The sequence below is a fragment of the Moschus berezovskii genome, chromosome 7 (genome assembly GCF_049115385.1).
Source record: "Moschus berezovskii isolate FMDL1 chromosome 7, NW_MosBer_1.0, whole genome shotgun sequence".
NCBI classification, from domain to species: Eukaryota; Metazoa; Chordata; class Mammalia; order Artiodactyla; family Moschidae; genus Moschus; species Moschus berezovskii.
In genome coordinates this window covers 36,396,448-36,413,893 of record NC_142466.1, presented here as the reverse complement: position 1 = coordinate 36,413,893, position 17,446 = coordinate 36,396,448, and the positions used below count along the sequence as shown (strand labels likewise).

General features: G+C 49.8%; 1 long non-coding RNA gene across 2 annotated transcripts in view; it reads left to right on the top strand.

The window, feature by feature from the left end:
• Positions 1–5,948: 5,948 nt before the first annotated feature.
• Positions 5,949–17,446, top strand: part of LOC129557578 (uncharacterized) — a 41,113-nt gene continuing 29,615 nt past the window's right edge. Inside the window, exons 1-2 of one of the 2 annotated variants that reach the window (XR_008686237.2) lie at positions 5,949–6,361; positions 16,497–16,634. This is a non-coding gene — a long non-coding RNA (uncharacterized LOC129557578). Of the gene's footprint in view, positions 6,362–12,583; positions 12,655–16,496; positions 16,635–17,446 lie in introns of those variants that run through there. The other variant, XR_008686238.2, reaches the window with a different exon arrangement.

Genomic DNA, 17,446 nt, shown 5'->3' with positions numbered 1-17,446 from the left:
TGGCCCACTAGAAGCAAAGTCAAGCAAAGGACAGAGGACTTACCAGTGTTCAGGGGTTTGCTTATTTAGACATTAATACCTATGCAGTAACAAATGCCTTGCTGCCACTGGTATGGCAATGGGGCCTTAGTAGAAGAAGAATGTAGGTCAAAAACAAAATAATGAGACATAATCTCAGGCTTCTTCCTGGACAGGAGCCCAAGAAGAATAGAAGACAAGGCTTTGGAAGGTCTCAGAGGCTGCTAGCCTCCTGGCGTCACACTTCACGGTCTTTTCCATTTTGGGGGAACATCCCTAAATGACTAAGTGCCCAACAATACTCTTACCTGTCAAAGGGGGAAATTCAGAGTGCTCACGAATGGTGGTACAGGTTGTTCACTGCCCAAGGGAACCTGGTGTATGGGGGTGGAGATCTGAAGTGAGAAAAGGCGTTTTCAGGAGGGACAGAGGGTTCTATCTGTAGTTCACAGAGAGGCCCCGCCTGGAAACTGGGATGCCTGAAGAGGGAGAGAGACACAAAGACACAACCATACCCTGGTTACAGGGAGCAGAGGCCTGGTGATGACAGCAGAGAAGAGAGGCGGGATGATGGCAAGTGCTGGGGAGAGGTTCTGAGGAGCTCCCCACCCTCACAGAATATGTCCAGTATCAGTGCCTCTCCATGGTTGGGAAGGTGGAGATAAGACAGGAAAATGTACAGGAGGCCAGAGCAACATGGAAATGGAGCATCTGCAGAAGAGACAATAAGCTGCACAGAGAAAGGAAGTCCAAGGTGGGACCGTTTTTCACATGTTCACTCTCTCAGTTGAAGTTAGGGCCCCTGCCACACGTGGCTCATGGGCTTGCCTGCTGCTGTCACAAGCTGGTTCAGCTTTGGCGAAAGAGAGAGGAAGAGAAGGCGTCCTGGCAACAGTCCCTGATGGAGGGTCAGGACAGGCGCCTTAACCAGTGAATGCTTCCAGATGCACTGAAGTGTCCTCCCAAAACACTGCCCAAGAAACAGCTTAACCAGAGAGTGACTCCTCTAGAGGGGGAAAAAAAATCAGTCATGTTGACAAGGTCAAAATACCAAGAAAACAGCCTTCCCAAGTGAGCAATTCTAGGTCAGGATCACAGTTCATTAGAACATACTCTTTTCTGTTTCTCCCTTCTTAGACCTCTTGGGCAGGGTGTGATTTTTAATATATGCATCCACACAGAGGCTTTCAGGGTACACGGTATCTAATAAAACATGTAAAAGATTGGATTTGGGGAAAGGATTCTCTCGCTGCTAACTGTTGAAAAGAAAGACTCTAAAGGAGGTGCTGCAGTAGTAGCCAAATACTGCCATCCAAGGACAAATTAGCCCATGTGGTATTTGGGCATAGAAGGAGTAAGTTATGGTGTGGTCTGCCCTGTTTCAATATTGGGACTCTGTGAGCACTCAAATGTCCCTCAGGGTCTGGAAACTGAGGCAGTTTGGATGGGTTCCCTTTTGGTTGCACCATAGAAAGCTCAGGGAGAAAGCCAGTGGAGTGAGAAAGAAGAAAGTAAGGAAGGGAGGAAAGGGAGGAGGGAGGGCGGAAGGAACACAGTTAGGGAGGACTCACTTATTGAGCACAGACGACTTGCCAGATATTGCTTTTGGCTTTTTCATTCATGCAATTCCACAGACACCAGAATACCATTGTGAGGTTGGTATAGTTGCCCAGCTAATGAGTGGCCAGGTTATAATCAAGTCAGGTTTGTCTGATTTCCAACTTCCTCTCTTTTCCATGGACTAAATCTACATACATATACACCTGTGTGTATGTTTGTGTATATGTGTTTTATCACATCAGTGTTTCTTAATACTGCCCTTGTCACCAAGCAACCAAATAATGCGGATAAATTTCCTGTTCTATTTCTGTGTTTTATCATGTCCTCAAGCTAATTGGTTTTCCTCTCTTCAGAGTGGCCTCCAATGTCTGCATCAGACTTTGCCTGTATATTATTGAGGAAAGGGAGAAAAGGGGAAGGGTTGAAGCCAAGGGAGATCATTTGTCCTGGTTCTGTTGCCTACTGGGCAGGATTTGTTTTCTTTTTTTGTGGGAGGGGCAAGTGCCACTGTTTTGCTGCCCTGCACCACCAACTGGGAATTCTCAGATCTCCTTTAGATAAACAGCTCCAGCTCGGTCCTCTTCAATCCACAACCTTCTGATAGTGGGAATCTTTCCTTTGAGAAGCTTGGAGAAACCTTGGAGAAGCTTCTTTTCAAGCAGTCATCCCATACTTCTCTTAAAGAGGCACCTCCTAAACAGGCATTGAAGACCTTGCCCCTATTGCCAACAACCTTTGTGCTGCTTTCCTGAGAGGAAGTGGAAGGGGCTGGTTTGGGGGCTACATAGTCATGAGGCTGTATCTCCCTCCGCAGCCGAGGAGAGCTGACCAGCTTCTCCCCCACCCCCATCCCGTCTCCCTGGAGCACACACAGATGCTTCAGGAGGAGATACTATCACAAAAGGGTTTATTAGGGAGAGAAAAGTGTGAAAAGGATGGAGCTGTTGGCAGGGACGCCTGCTCCATGGTTCAGTCTCTGCTGTCTGCCGGCTCCGTTGATTGATCCTTCCCTTTTTTTCTCCACTCCCTACTTTCCAAGGGTTTATATTCACTTTACAAAGAAAAGCCATCGCCAGGCAAAGATGTTTATAGCATTGTATTAAAGTTTGGTGGAGAGGAGGGGAAAGGAAGGAAAAGGCTGGATTGGGGGTGGGGGGGGTGGGGGGAAGACCGTGAGAGAAAGCAAAGGCAGGCATGCATGAGAGGCCGGAGCAGCGGCCAAGAAGAGGAAAAAGGACTGCCGGGGACAGGCAGACAAAGTGTGCCTGGAGCCTTATAGAAAAAGCGCAAAGACCTGAACAGGAGAAGCAGTTAAACACCCAAGTGCAAATGGACTTTGGGATTCTCCTGGCAAAAAGGGCTGCCAACAAAATACAAAATAGGCCACCTTGACGACCCAGAGAAATAAGTTCTGAGAAGGCCGTTAGGAGATGCCCAGAAAAGGGCCAGCAAGTAAATATATAAAGGGCAGAGTATGCTAATATGCTCTGAGCCTTTAAACTGGGGGCGGGGGTGTGAAAGGGGGACAGGGAGAGAGCATATGAAGGTCTGAGACAGAGCAACAGCACGTGAAAACAAAAGCAGCACAGAGACAGACCAGGACAACACACACACACAAACACACAAACACACACACACACAGCCAGACCCCAAGAGAAGGACACACAGAGAGAGTCACACACAGAGAAAGACAGGAGAGGGCTGGGGAAGGGGGGCGGCGAGTGGGAGTGGGGTGAGAGGGAAAGTCTCCAGCCAAATGCAGGAGACTTGGCATCGGGACAGCAGCGGGCGGGCCAGGCAGTAACTGCACTTGCTGTGCCTCGTCTATTGTTGTCTCCGAGGGGGGGATAGGGGGAGTTGTTTGTTTGTTTTGTTGTTTGGCCTCTTTGTCTCTTTTGTTCCAAGTACTGAGTTTGCTTCTTTCCCAGACACTGGGCTGATGGAAGAGCTTTATGGATTTTTCTTAAAGAGACAGGATTAGCGAGTATCTTAGTATTAGCAATTTCTCAGCCTAACTGACTGTTTTATTAATTTTTTAAAAGGATTATATTAAGAATGGCCAGTCAATGTTTATGCTGCTTTTTGTGATAGTGAGAATGAGCTGGTCAATGTCACCCTCCCCACTAAAGCTCTTCCTCTGGGGCTGCCAATACTGCAGGAGGGGAGAAAGAAAAGACAAAAAGGAGAAGAAAATCCTACAAACAACCGTAATAGGGAACATACAAAAATCATTCCAAACACATTGGTAAATGTTCTGCTTAAAAAAATAACAACCACTAAGCATCAAGATTTGAAATATAAACCTGAAGTTGTAAATAATCAGAAGAGGGGCTTTGAAGGAAGAAGGATGGCTCCTCATCCCCCCGGTGACACTGCCAAGGCACTGCACCATCTCTTGGTGTTACACCCCGGCTTTTCCCAGGCTCCATCCCAGAAGATAAATGGCACAGCCATCAGGCTCTGGGTCCCTCCCTGCCCCCTCCTTGGCCTTCCTGAAAGGAAATGACCATCCGCATGCTGGGGCAGCTAGGTGTCACAACGCTGAGAGCAGAGTTGCTTTCTATTCACTTGAGGAGAGGCAGGGGAAAGGGGTGTCCCTCAAGCCTTTCACTTCTTTGTTTCCAGAGAGACTTCTAGCTTCCTGTTCCAGTCATGGAACTAGGTTTTGGTCTACAGCAGACAGCTTCTGAAGGAAATGAAATTTTAAAACACTCCCAAATTCATCTAAGTTGGGTTTTCAATACCTCTCTAGTCCTCAGCCAACCCTTTTCTTAATCTTTCCTTCCTCCTCTCCTCTCCTGCCTTAAAATCTCCCAGTGAAATCTCGGGTGCCAGAGATGAAAAATAAATAAATACAGCCCTAGGACTATGGAAGGATAGGTGGGGGTGGGGATAGCAGAGGGAAGTGGGGGTTCCTTTGTGCAGGGATCCTTTATACCCAAAGTAAACACCGACCGCAGTGGATTCTCCTGCCCCAAGCTAAGTGTGGCTGAGTACCGCTGGCTCTGGGCGGTTAGGGTGCCTCTCCTCTGCCCGGCCCTTGAGAAATTTGGGACTTAAAAGACTGACAATTTTGTCAACTGCTCAAACTCGGGGCTAGCAGGATGAGGAGTTAAGAATCAGGGCAGCTGACACCCACAACTTTATCCACTGCCTTCCTCCTCTACCTTAATTTTGCTCCTCTCGCCTCCCTCTTCATCCCCACTCACCACGCCTTTTAAAAAGCCGCCACAGGCATCTCACCCGCCGACGATGCGGTTTTACTGTTACTGCTGGGCTGCCATTTGAATGGGCCGGGAAAACTCCCGCCTTCGCAGGCCACCCTCCGCTGGGTTTTCTCCCACATAAGCTTGGTGGCAACGTGGGACCAGCCCGGGGGTGGGTGCGGGCGGGGCGGGGGGCGAAGGGGCGAGGAGGTGGGACCCCAGTCCCAGGCAGCCGAGTCCTAGCAGGGCCTGTGTGAGGAGCGCCCGGAGGGAGCACCGAACGGGTACGGCATGCAGGGCATGTGTTCCCCGGCGCAGGGAGGTCAAAGGCAGGAGGTGGGGAGGGGGCAGGTCTCAGCTGCTCCCTCCGGTAGCCATTTGTGGGCACCTTTGTTTTGGGTCGATTTTCACGTCCGTGCTCACAAGAGGTAACAGGCAGCCTAACCTTGAGTGCCTTGCAAACTCGAGTCTGTTGCTGGGGACGCTAAGGAGGCCGGGCTGAACCCATTAGCCCCTAGGGATGCCTGCAGGGCAGGCGTAGTCTGCGAACGACAACAGGAACGCACCCAGCACGTGGAAGGATCGAGGCAAAGTGCCGGCCCCAACCCTGGAGGGGGGAGGGGAAGGGGGGTTAGTCCGATCCCAAGCCCAATCCAGTGGGATTCAAAAATGACCCCAGGACCAAGAGTCTGCCCCGCGCGCGGTGCGCAGAGGATTACGTTTCTCTGCCCCGCACCCGGCCGGGCGGCGCACCCGGGGATCCAGTTTCCTTCGGAATGTTCCCGTGGACTTGGTTTGAAAGTTGAAGCCCCGGGGTAGTAAGGCTGGCTGCAAAAATCTCCCGACCACACTAATCCTAGCCAAAATAAAAACACAATAGGCCGCAAACCAACCAACTTGAGGCATTTCTGTGGGGGTCTCCCGGCGGGGCGCGCGTCACTGCGGAACCTGGAGGGAGGCAAACTTTCTACCTCGAATTTTTGCGTGTGCAGGAAGACCTCAGGAAGGTGTTAGAATAGGGTCTCCCCTCTACTGCCTACTCCGTCTCCTAAACTGGTATAAAAACATCCCCCGAACCAACTGCAGCCGCAGCTCTGGCGGGGGTAGGGGGCGGGGTGGGGTGGGGTGGAGGCCCAGGAGGCTTGCCTTGAGGCTGAACTCTGCCACGAATTTGCCCCACGCCAGGATGGAGGGTCTCCCAGGGAGACGAAACCCAGCTGGAGAAATCGCGGCCTGGGAGCCCCTGGCCCCACTCGCAAGACAACCCGCCCGGCGCGAAGGATGAGTCTCCCGAACCCCGCGCAGGGAAACTGGAAGGCAGGCAGACTGTTGAGCTCCAACAGAGTGTAATCTCAAAGAAGAGGAAAAAAAAATCTTTAAAAATGAAAAGGGGGGAAAAAAAACTAAATTTGAACAAAACTAAATTACAAGCCCACAGGTCCCTGCGCCGCAAACGAGGTGGGGGAGGAGGGGGCGGAACGGCCGAGGCTCTGAGAGTGGGGGATGCAGCACGAACTCCGTCCCCTGCAGAGTCGGTGCCTTCGGGGGCTCCACCGCCGCACGCTCCGACTTGCAAGGTTTGGACTCACAGGGGAGGCCGAAGGTGGGAGGGAGAGGCGAGAAAAAGAGGTGGAGGGAGGAGGGGGGGGCGTCTTTTTCTCCTCTCGCCAGCTCCAGCCGAAGCGAACTAGAGGTGGCAAAGCGGTAGAAAACTTTGGAAAGTTTGGGTAGCGTGGTTAGCGGTGGAGACGCAGGGCAAGCAAGCCGTACTGGGAAAGGCGTGGGGGAGCAGGCTGGGTGTTATTGGGACGCCAGGTCCTCAGGCGGTTAAAGATCCAAGTCTCCCGGGTCAGGTCCGCCTATGGCCCCAGGGGCTTCTAGGGGCCAGTACCCCGGGAAAGTTTGAGAACGTTTCTCTAGGAGACTGACCAGGCAGAGCCGGAGTTCCGCGATTTGTGTCGGTGCGGAAAGCATTACCCCATGACAGCTCAGAGCTTGTCTGCCAAAGCGGGATTAGACCGCTGGCTCAAGGGCTCGGTACCCCACCTTCCCTCACCCGGCGAGGGCCTTGCGCGCGCCTGGGATCTTTGGGGCGATATGCGCGGTTTCAGTCGCGCGCCGGGTCTCCATGTACCACGTGCGTCCACGGACCCCGGCGGGCACCTTTGGGAGAGTGCCCCCAAACGTGAGGGGGCCATGCAGCCGGGATCGTGCTGCTGCGACGACATTCCAGCTGGTGCACATCCTTGCGGGAGGCAGGACACAGTGGCCCAACCCAACTTCTCCCCGAGCCCTGGGAAGGAAGTGTGGTGCGCTCGTTGGAGCGCGAGGCTGCCGCCGCCCATTCCACATACTGCCTGGCATCCTGCTTTTCCTCACTGCACACCAGGGAAAGCATAATTCAATTATATCTTCCAAGTGCAACACAGCCTTTTCCTCTTTTGCCCTGGAGGCTACGATGTTTCGAAGGCGAATCACCCAATTCTCAAATAAATACCTATCGCTCCAAAGCGGAGCTGGGTTCTCTAGTAACTACTGAAGGAAAGAAGAATTCAAATCGAATACGAGTTTACAGCCTGAAGCGGCTTATTTAGGCTCATTGAGTGTCATTCCAAATGGCACAGCTCGCGCTATTTCGAGAGAAGTTGGAGATTGGAGAGAAAACGGGGTTATTTAAAGTGACTCCCAGAAAGCAACTTTTCTTCTGGCTCCCTCGGTGACCGCGTCTGTGCTCCAGCTTAATGGAGCCCGTGCGACCCAACCTTTAATATTTAAGCCTTGCCAGCTCCCGGGTGAAACTACCTGTTGGGAGATTCCGCAGCCTAGACATTCGGCCCTCACTTTCCCGGTGCAATCCTGGCAGCGATGGGATGGTTCTGGGGTTGGCACGAGAAGGGAGAGGAGCGGAGAGCCGGGAGCAGCGGACAAAGTCAGCTGCGCCTGGCAGTGCCCAGTGAGCTGTGCCCGCGCTTCTGCTCGCTCTTGGAAAACTGGAAATAGTACGCTGAGCGGGGCCCCTGGCTTCAAGGATGGGCCCAAACTCAGCTCGATTCTCTAAATTAGGAAACCACGAAGCGGTGCCGTTTGTACTGGCACCCCGGTGCAAGTCTAACTTTAAAAAACAAAAAGCCTCCAGGCGGCTTCCTCGGCGCCCACCCCCACCCAGCACTCGCATACCCCGCACTTTCTCCGGCACCAAAATTCCCTTTACTACTTCTGGATATTCGGAAAACTCCTCAGACGCTTGGACGCGCTGCAACCCAGAGGCTGCTTAAAGCTCTTGCAGGAGTTGCTTGAGGGAAATCGCTCTGTTCTTGCGAGCAAACAGAATCTCTGTATTTTTAAAACAACCTAACTGGATGAGGGAGTGGAGCTAGGAAGGACAATTTGAGCAGTCTCTGCAGCTTGTTGGAGGAAATTTCGGAAGTTGCGGACAGCGGCTTGTCTCTCATAGGAACCTGTGGCAAGGACAGTTCGGGCAGGGCCCTGGGTCTAGAAGTCTCGCTCGGGAAGCACACAGCCAGGGTCTGGCTCATGCGGTTTAGTAACATTCTTTCCGGCAAACTCTCCGGCAGATCCCGCCCTGACATTGAATTGGGGTGAACGTGGAGACGCAGGCTGGGCTAAACCGGAAAAATTTCCCCCAGACGCGGAAGGCACGCCGGGTTGTATCTCCGATGCGGGTTTCTGATTTTTGATAACGAACCCCACTCTGTTTTGGGAACAGTGGAATTGGGAGAGGCCTTACGGAGGGGCAGATCTGGGGGTTGGAGGGGGCGGAAAGTCTCTGTAGCTAGGGGTACAGTGGAGCTTTATTTCTCGGCGCACGCGCTTCCATCCCCGTGGTCACAAAGCACTCGGCTGAAAACGAAATGGGGAGAAATATTAGGCAACTGCAGGGAAGAAGGGGGGTAATCCTCGTCTTGTTTAGGATGCTCGTTTTGACAGCAGAGACTGAGGGGCTATGTAGAAGAAAGAGAATTTATTCGTGAGAATTAATTGCACGGGTGTGAGTATTGAGACTTCGAACCTAAAAGACAGCTCAGAACCTTTACCGCGCCACCGTCTCTTTTTGTGATCCTGGCAATATTAGACTGTTTGGCCCGTAAGTCACACCCCTAGTCCCAGACCTTAGTGGCATTTCCCATCCCCATGTGCCTCCTTCCTGTGGACTCATCTCGGCATCCTTGCCCAGGACCTAAGGGAGTCAGGAACAACTCTTGCAAGCTTGCCCTTCGCAGGGCGCACACGCATGGGTGGGCTTTCCCCACGCGGCTGTCTCCTCTGCCCCAGAGACCCCTCAGGGGCCTGGGAAACCCGAAGTATTTTCCAGCGCTCAAACTCGGCACTCCTGTTCTATTTCAGTTCTGTCCCAGGGGCACGGACCCAAGGATAATAAACAATGCTGCTTATTAGAGATACAAACGGGCACAGAAAAGAACCACACAGAAAAGCAAGCGCAGAAAGCATTTTAACAAGTGGCCAGACATTCAGAATTGCCATTGAAATTGACTTGTAATGTACAACAGAAGGTATTTCTCTGAAAGACACTGAAGTTCGAGGAATATAGGTTTGTCAAAGTGTGATGACTGATGGAGCAGTTTTTATATACTTGGTTTTTCTCTGGAAATCAGGCAGAGCTGCTGCTACCTGAGGACGCCTCTCTACAGGAACCTCCTTCCTCCTCCCTCTCCCCCCATCCCTTAGATCACTAGCCTCATAAAAAAGGGAGGGGATTCTTCCAGGTGTCCCCATACTTTGGTACCGTTATTTCAGATCCCACAAGAACAGAAAACACTACCTTCTCTTTAGGCAGTGACAACACGGGCTTTGGGAGGAGATGTCATTGTAACAGGCATGGTCAGATAATTCAGAGATACAAAAAAAAAAATCCACTTTTTCTCCTTTTTAAAAAAATAGAAATGTAGATACGTTTTGAGTCTGACCTCCAGAGTGGGGGGTGGGGCATGGCTGAAGATTCCTCCTGGGGAGCGGGTGAAACCAATTTCTGCCCTGCAATGGCTTTGGGAAAGGGCCTCCCATATGCTCTGAACACCCCCTTACAATGTCAGGAAATATTCCTGCCTGCAATATTGGCAAGAGGCTGCTGTGACAGGCGGTGCTGCTTTAAATAGGAAGAAGACCACAGGGTGAAAGGAGTCTCAACCTTCCTACCCATCAGATTACCTGCCGTCCTGTCCCCAAAGACCCAGCGCTGGCAAAGGAGACTATAAGGAAAAATTTGATTTTGAGCAGGGTGGGAAATGAACCCATGCGTGTTCCAGAAACAAGCCTCCACTGGATTCTCAGGAGCTGGGTTACCCCAGAATAGGCCTCCCCAGCCCAGCTGCTGAAATGTTGCTGTCTGAACATCTCTGCCTACTGTGGCCCAGTTTCCCCACTTTTGTGGTGGTGGTTCAGGTAATGTCGGAAGAAACCTCAGAGGTGTTTTCGTCTAATTCTCCTGGGCAGTTCTCCTTATGGTTGCGTTAAGGGGAGGGTCTAGTCTCTCAAAGGCCAGCCCTGAGCCCACACAAAACTCTCAGCCTAGGAGACTGGACTGGGGCTAACCCTGGCTGGACCTTGAATTTCATCCCCTCTGCCAACCAATGGCAACTCTTTTGTCAGGAAATCATCATGGTGCCAACTGCACCCAAAGAAGAGCCTAAACTATCTTTTCCCACCTCCCCCCACCCCCTTAAGCTGATGGCCTTCCCAGAGTGTTCATGTATTTTTGTTTCCTAATTTAATTCCTGTATTATTTTAGAACTTGTTCAGCTGTGTCTGGCCCTTTCCGCCTACCCTAGCTGACAACTTTTAGGAAGGGTCTCTGATGAACTCAAACTTAAGAGATCTCCTTTGCAAAGTGTGTAGCTGAGTTTTAAAAGGTGCCTCAGTCACTTTGGAGGGGGAGGTGAGCTCCGCTCTGTCCTCCCCATCGTTTTCCAAATCAACTGGCCTGTACCTTATAATTTTATAGACAGGAGGAAACATAGGCTCAGAGAAGGTACTTGGCTTCCTAAGAGCATACAGTGAGCTGAGAGCAGAGTCTGCACTATAATCCGAGATTCTTGATTTTGAAGTCCGTTTGCTCAGTTTTGAGGGTGTTGTGATCACTAAAGTAAACTACTGTTCAGGAAGCATCAACTCCGTGCCAGACCACGTGCATGCCAGACACTTTATGTAAGTCATCACTACAGCAGTTCTGAAGAGCACCATTAGACCCAGTAAAAATTTTAAAATCAAATTATGAAACTAATAATATGCATAAACCAAAATACAAAGGGGCATAAAATGAAAGTAAAAGTCTCCCACTCTGCTCTTCACCTCTGCCCAGAATGCCACTGACCGTTTTCGTCCTTTAGTGACTCTCTTCCATATCAGGCAGAACTTATCATTACTTTATGAAGAAGGAGAAGCCAGCTCACACTAGGTGGACTGGCTGGGGCTACCTCCCCAGGCTCAGCACTTCCACTCTTCTGCATCAGCCAAGGTGAGCGGGGAGAAAATGGAAGTGAAGAAAGCCAGAGATAAAAAGAAGGGTCAGGTTAGAGTTAATATCTCCCCTTCCTTTCCTCTCTTCCTGCCCCATCTAGGGACTTACTCATGGTACAATTTTTCAGGAGACCAAAACATGGCTCTCTCGGTGCAGATATCCTGAGGCTCATCTGTAACAGCAATTGGGCCAGCAGCTCTCCTCAGGTCCTGGTCACCTGAATACTGCCCCCAAAGTGCTGCCCCTACCCTGTACTAGCTCTAGGACTGGAGCAGATGTCTTAGGCTTGAGACTTTCTTGCCTGTCTCTGAGAGTTGTTCTGAAGCTAAAATGAGAGGCTGGGAAAAGACTCTGTGAACTTGAAATCTTTCCATGTAAATAGAGCAGCTGCCTTTCAAAGGCCTGGATAGGAACCCTGTGCCCTACTCCTGCAGAACAGTGGACTTTTAGGGATCTAAGGGTTTGCATTTTGTCTGTGTCCTGTCTGTGTGTAGGGGCAGGGCTACAAGTGTGTTTTAAAGTAGAAATGGCTGTTTTGTTATCCCTGAAAGATGACAACACTGAGTCTTTGGTATCTGGGTGGATTTCTTCCTACTGGAGAATAGATACAGCTGTATCTATACACCCGAGCTGTTGAGGGTGGGAGGAGGCAGTTACCTTGCTTGGGGTGCACGGTGGGGTGGTAAGGGGTGTGGCTGAAAGGATGCTTCAGCTGGTCCCTGTGGGTAGGTGTCTCCCTGCAAAGGCTGATCTGAGATTGTCCAGGGGCAGGAGGGGTGGTGAAGCTGAACACTGCCAGGTGGGTGGGGGTGGGGGGGTCATTTCATTGGTTTGTTATTATTTCTTGAGAGGAAGGGGAGGGCTATTAGAGAATGAATGTAATAATTCTTCCAGGAAGCTAGTCTTGTCTTTGAGGCTCCTTCATTCTGGAAGAATCTTTAGAAACATCCTCAACTGAGGGACCTCCAAGTGACAGCAAATGATAAGCTAGGGCCCGGGTCTCCTAAGCTTTGCAGAGGAAGAGCAGCTGGGGTTGGGCTGGTGCCTCTGAAAAGCCCTTTTAGAAACTTGCCCAGAGTCCAGTAACATGCCCAGATCTGAGATGAGATGGAGGGAGACTGTGAGCATCAGAGAAGAATAAACGGTTTTAAAATGAATGAAGCGGGCCGGGGAGTGGGTTGGTTCCAGAGAGAAACCACGAAAGGAGTGAAAGTCAGATTTTCGGGGAGGCCCAGCCAGCTGCATAGCCTGCCTTCAATGCCTGTGTCAGGACAAAGGATGCTGCGCCCCCTGGTGGCAGGCTGGCGGTCGGCGCCCGCGCGCTGCGGCGGAGACCGGCGGCCAGACCCAAGGACCAGCTGGAAAAGTCGGAGGGTCAGATGCCTTTTCTTCTGTTTGCTAAGGGAGTTGAAGTTGAAATAGCCTTTGCTTTCTCAACTCTGCAGTCTAAATAGAGACGTTGGTGTAAAGTGAGCGGGTTTTGTAATTCTGGCATGCAATTTAGGCCGACAGGACAATGCCTGTTTAGAAGTAACTTAGTGGGGTGGGAATTGCCCTGGCTGAGAGAAAAGATCAGCATTTAAGCAGAGAGCTGGTCTGAGGAGAGTCTTTAAAAATTTAAGAATCTCCCTTTCTCAGTCTTAACATAAAAGGGGCTACAGTAAGATGTTTTAAAATTCTTTTGCTGGGATTTATGAGATAATCGTTTCTCTTTTCCCAGAGCCTTGCACATTTGACATTATTATCACTATTATTTTCTATTTATGTGCAGGTGCAAATGTTAGGTTTAGCATCCTGAGTTTCCTGATTCTGAGCAATGATTTGTGTGGCTCCTTTCCTTTAAAAATGCAAAACAACCCTCCCTTCATCGCAGAAGCCATCCTCTCCACCTTTTGTGGAGCCTCCTGCAAAAAGCCACAGAGTGAGTGCAGGTCTTTAGTCTCTGCTCTGTTTCTTTTAAAAATAAAGTATGAAAGTGTTGTGCTGGAAATTATGCTGCTAAGTGTTACATGTGGTAGGTGTGAATGTATGTTTCAATAGTTCCAGGCACAAGACCAAAAACTTCCCCAGAATTAGCAGAATTTTCAGCTATAATCTGGCTAACATTTCAGCAAATAGGTACAAAGGCCTGTTTGGGAGCATGCCGCCTCCAAGGAGCTGTAGAGTTGGGTTTCCACTGACAGGTTGTGCCGTCCCTTGTACGGTCAGGTGACGTTCCGTGGGATCAGCCCCAGGAAGAGTTTTGTGGTGGCTACGAGTTTCCTCTCCTAAAACCTGCAGATCAAGTCTCTGAATAGTCAGTTGTACCCCCAGGGCAATTGTTTTTGCTCTGCACTTGAAGTCTCATCACGATAGAATGGGTACATTTTTTGTTTTTGTGTTTAAGAAACTGATTATAGTGCTTTCAAGGATCACTTGAGTAGTGACCTTAGTAGGCAGAGCTTCAGGGAGTGTGTAGCCAGGGTGGATAGTGTCGCTAGGCCATATCCCAGGAAGAGCTGGGCTGCCTCTCTGAGAGGAAATGGGATGGAGAACAGAGCCCACACAACATGGTGGATGGCCGCTGCGGAGCACAGGTCTAGTGCTTTGACCTGGAGCACTGTGCCTTCTCTTCTCTAAAGTGAAAGTCTGAAAATGAAAGTGTTAGTCACTCAGTTGTGTCCGACTCTTTGCAACCCTGTGGACTGTAGCCCACCAGGCTCCTCTGTCCAGGGGATTCTCCACAATACTGGAGTGGGTAGGCATTCCCTCTTCCAGAGATCTTCTCAGTCCAGGGATTGAACCTGGGTCTCCTGCATTGTAGGTGGATTCTTTACCATCTGAGCCACCAAGGAAGCCTGAACAACTGTGTACTGGACTGAACTGTGTTGGGTTCACAATTTTATATGTTGAAGCTCTAACCCCCAGTACCTCAGAATGTGACTGCATTTGGAGACAGAATCTTTAAAAATGTTATTCAATTAAAAGGTCAGTAGGGTGGGCTCCCCGTCCATGCGATTTTCTAGGCAAGAGTACTGGAGTGGCTTGCCAGGCTGCAGTCGATGGGGTCGCTACTAGTCAGACACGACTGAGCGACTTCACTTTCACTTTTCACTTTCACACATTGGAGAAGGAAATGGCAACCTACTCCAGTGTTCTTGCCTGGAGAATCCCAGGGACGGTGGAGCCTGGTCGGCTGCCGTCTATGGGGTCGTACAGCGTCGGACACGACTGAAGCGACTTAGCAGCAGCAGCAGCAGCAGGGTGGGCTCCCATCCAAGATGACTAGTGTCTGTGTAAGCAGAGGAGATTAGGACACATGCAAGTACAGAGGGAAGACCCCGTAAAGATATAGGGAGAGGGTGCTCATCATTGAGAAGGAAACCTCAAGATTGAGGCCTTAGAAGAGCCATCCTGCTGACGCCTTGATCTCAGCTGTACAGCCTTGAGAATTGTGAGAAGATAAATTTCTGTCATTGAAGTCACTCAGTCTGTAGACTTTGTCACGGTAGCCCTATCGAACTAATGCAAGTGGCTTTTCAGTTCAGTTCAGTCGCTCAGTCGTGTCCGACTCTTTGCGACCCCATGAATCACAGCACACCAGGCCTCCCTGTCCATCACCAACTCCCGGAGTTCACTCAAACTTATGTCCATCGAGTCAGTGATGCCATCCAGCCATCTCATTCTGTCGTCCCCGTCTCCTCCCGCCCCCAATCCCTCCCAGCATCAGAGTCTTTTCCAGTGAGTCAACTCTTCGCATGAGGTGGCCAAAGTATTGGAGTTTCAGCTTTAGCATCAGTCCTTCCAATGAACACCCAGGACTGATCTCCTTTAGAATGGACCACCAGCCAATTCTGTGTTCCATTTGGGGAAGAAAACCTAGAGCACGAAATTTTTCCAGTTTCTGAGAGAGGTTAAGAGTCTTTTTCTCTTTAAATGTTGGCAGCAGGGCTGATGGCTTCACAGACAAGCAACCTGTGTAGTCCCATGAGACTGGTACTCAGAAGGGCCCCGGTGCTTGGTGTTACGTGAAATTTTTCAACGTTGAACAAGGGGTTTGCATTTTCACGTTGCACCAGACCCCACAAACTATGGAACCAGTCCAAACATGAAGTTTAAATAAAATTTAAACATGGTTAATTAAGAGTGTAGGGGCTGAAACAAAATATGTCTGAGGCTGGATGCAGCATGGGACACAAGTTTAAACTTTTTGTTGCTAAATAGATTATGACTTCCCATTCCCCCAGCATCCCTGGGAAGGAATCTGTGGAGCCCCGAGGTTTCTGGGGGTGGGAAGAACAGTGTACAGAGATACTCCCCAGGTGTGATTCCCTGAGATTCTAAATACATGAGCTAGTGTAACTCTAACAACATCAACAACACAACTTTATTTTTTTAGGGATGGGCGATCAGAACCTCAAAATAAGAATATGTTAAGAAGAGGTCCAATAGGAGGAATTAAGTGTTTGGTTTAGGGTGGAGAGCTGGGCTGGACCCGTGTATGCCTGATGCTGGAAGCTCTCCCAGAGCCTTGCATCCGGGCCCCTAGTTGGGCTCTGGGAAACTGGAACTGAGTATGTGCCCCACTGTGACCTCCACGACTCTGAGGGGCAGGGCGGCTCTCTGGACAAGCAACATGGAGACACAGCAAGTGGCAGGAGGAGACGGACGGGCTAGACCACAGCTTTCTGCCCACAGTTGGGAAGCAGGACTCTTCCGCCTTTGGGCTGAGCCCGTCTCAAGACTCCTGGGAGGTTTCCAGTTGGGTTAGGAGGGCTGAGCTGCGAGAGGGAATCTGGGCTGCCTGTTTCAAGGTGGGCCTAAGCCCTCGACTGTAAGTGAATGAGGTTCCTGAGGGCTGTGGTTCATGCCATGCCGGTTGACTCTCACTTGGAAGGGAAAATTTTGCCCCTGTGGAAATGAACATCAGTCATCAGGGAGCAGAGTCCCGGGGATATTATGGAGAGATCCTGTTTGTAAGGCTCTGCACTGACTTATAGAAGCTCACTGAAAATGTTATAGTGGAATGTTCAGTCAGGAGGTCTGCTTTTCTAGTTCTATTTCTGCCCAGTACTGGCTAACTGGAGAGTGTAAATTTTAAAAGAAATAATTTTGTATGCACATTTATGCAAACTCCCTCAGGGGAATGAGTGAAAGACTGTTTGAGACACTCTGAATTTCTTGGAAGAAAGCTGCTGTATAAATTAATATGGAGTCTTTTTTTCTCCCCATCCCAGGTCTGCAAGACAGAACGGGAAAGAACTCCTCCCATCACTCATGGGAGAAAATGAAGCTCTGTACTGGCCTCTATCAGAGAAGCTCAAAATTTCCCTCTTTCCTGCAAGTGTCCCAAACCCCATGACTCTGATTTCCAGGTCAGATACTAAGATTTTAGTTTTATTATTCTTTATACTTGACTTATGGAGAGTGCCCAAATGGCATTGTGGTGGACTAATGATTATGAGCCTGCTGAGGGCAAGGCCAGGCCTTGGGTGTGAGAGGAAATTCTATCACACCTACTGGGTGATTTGCCCAAAGTCACCTCCTACATTTTTCTGGCAAATAGCGCCCTCCTCCATCCTGGAGTTGGCGAGCGGAGTCCTCCTCTGGACTGAACCATTCCCAGCATTCTTAAGGGGTTGAGGTAGTGACCCAAAATCTAAGAGAACTGGAATTCGGTATGTGGCATTTCTGATTTCACTCCTAAATGGTAGTTCCCTTCAGCATGTGGAATATAAGAAACCTCACTAAAAATTTTTAACTTGAAAGGCCACTGGGTTAAGACAGATGAAAATTATGTCCATATGAAAACTTGTCCACGAATGTTCACAGCAGTGTTATTCATAATAGCCAAAAAGAAACAGTTCAGACAGCCACCAAGTAAATGAATGGATAAACAACTTGTGGTTTATCCTTACAATGGAATACCATTTGGCAGTAAAAAGGAGTGAAATATTGACACATATTAAAACATGGATGAGCCTTTGAAACATTATGTTAAGTGAAAAAGCCAGTCACAAAGGGACAATTATTATATGATTCTATTCAAATGAAATTCTTAGACTCGGCAAATCTAGAGAGAGGAAAATAACTAGTGGTCACCAAGGGGAATAGGTCAGAGTGCAGGCACTGGAAGATGATAGTTAAGTGGTTCAGAGTTTTTGTTGGGGGAGTGATGAAAATGTTC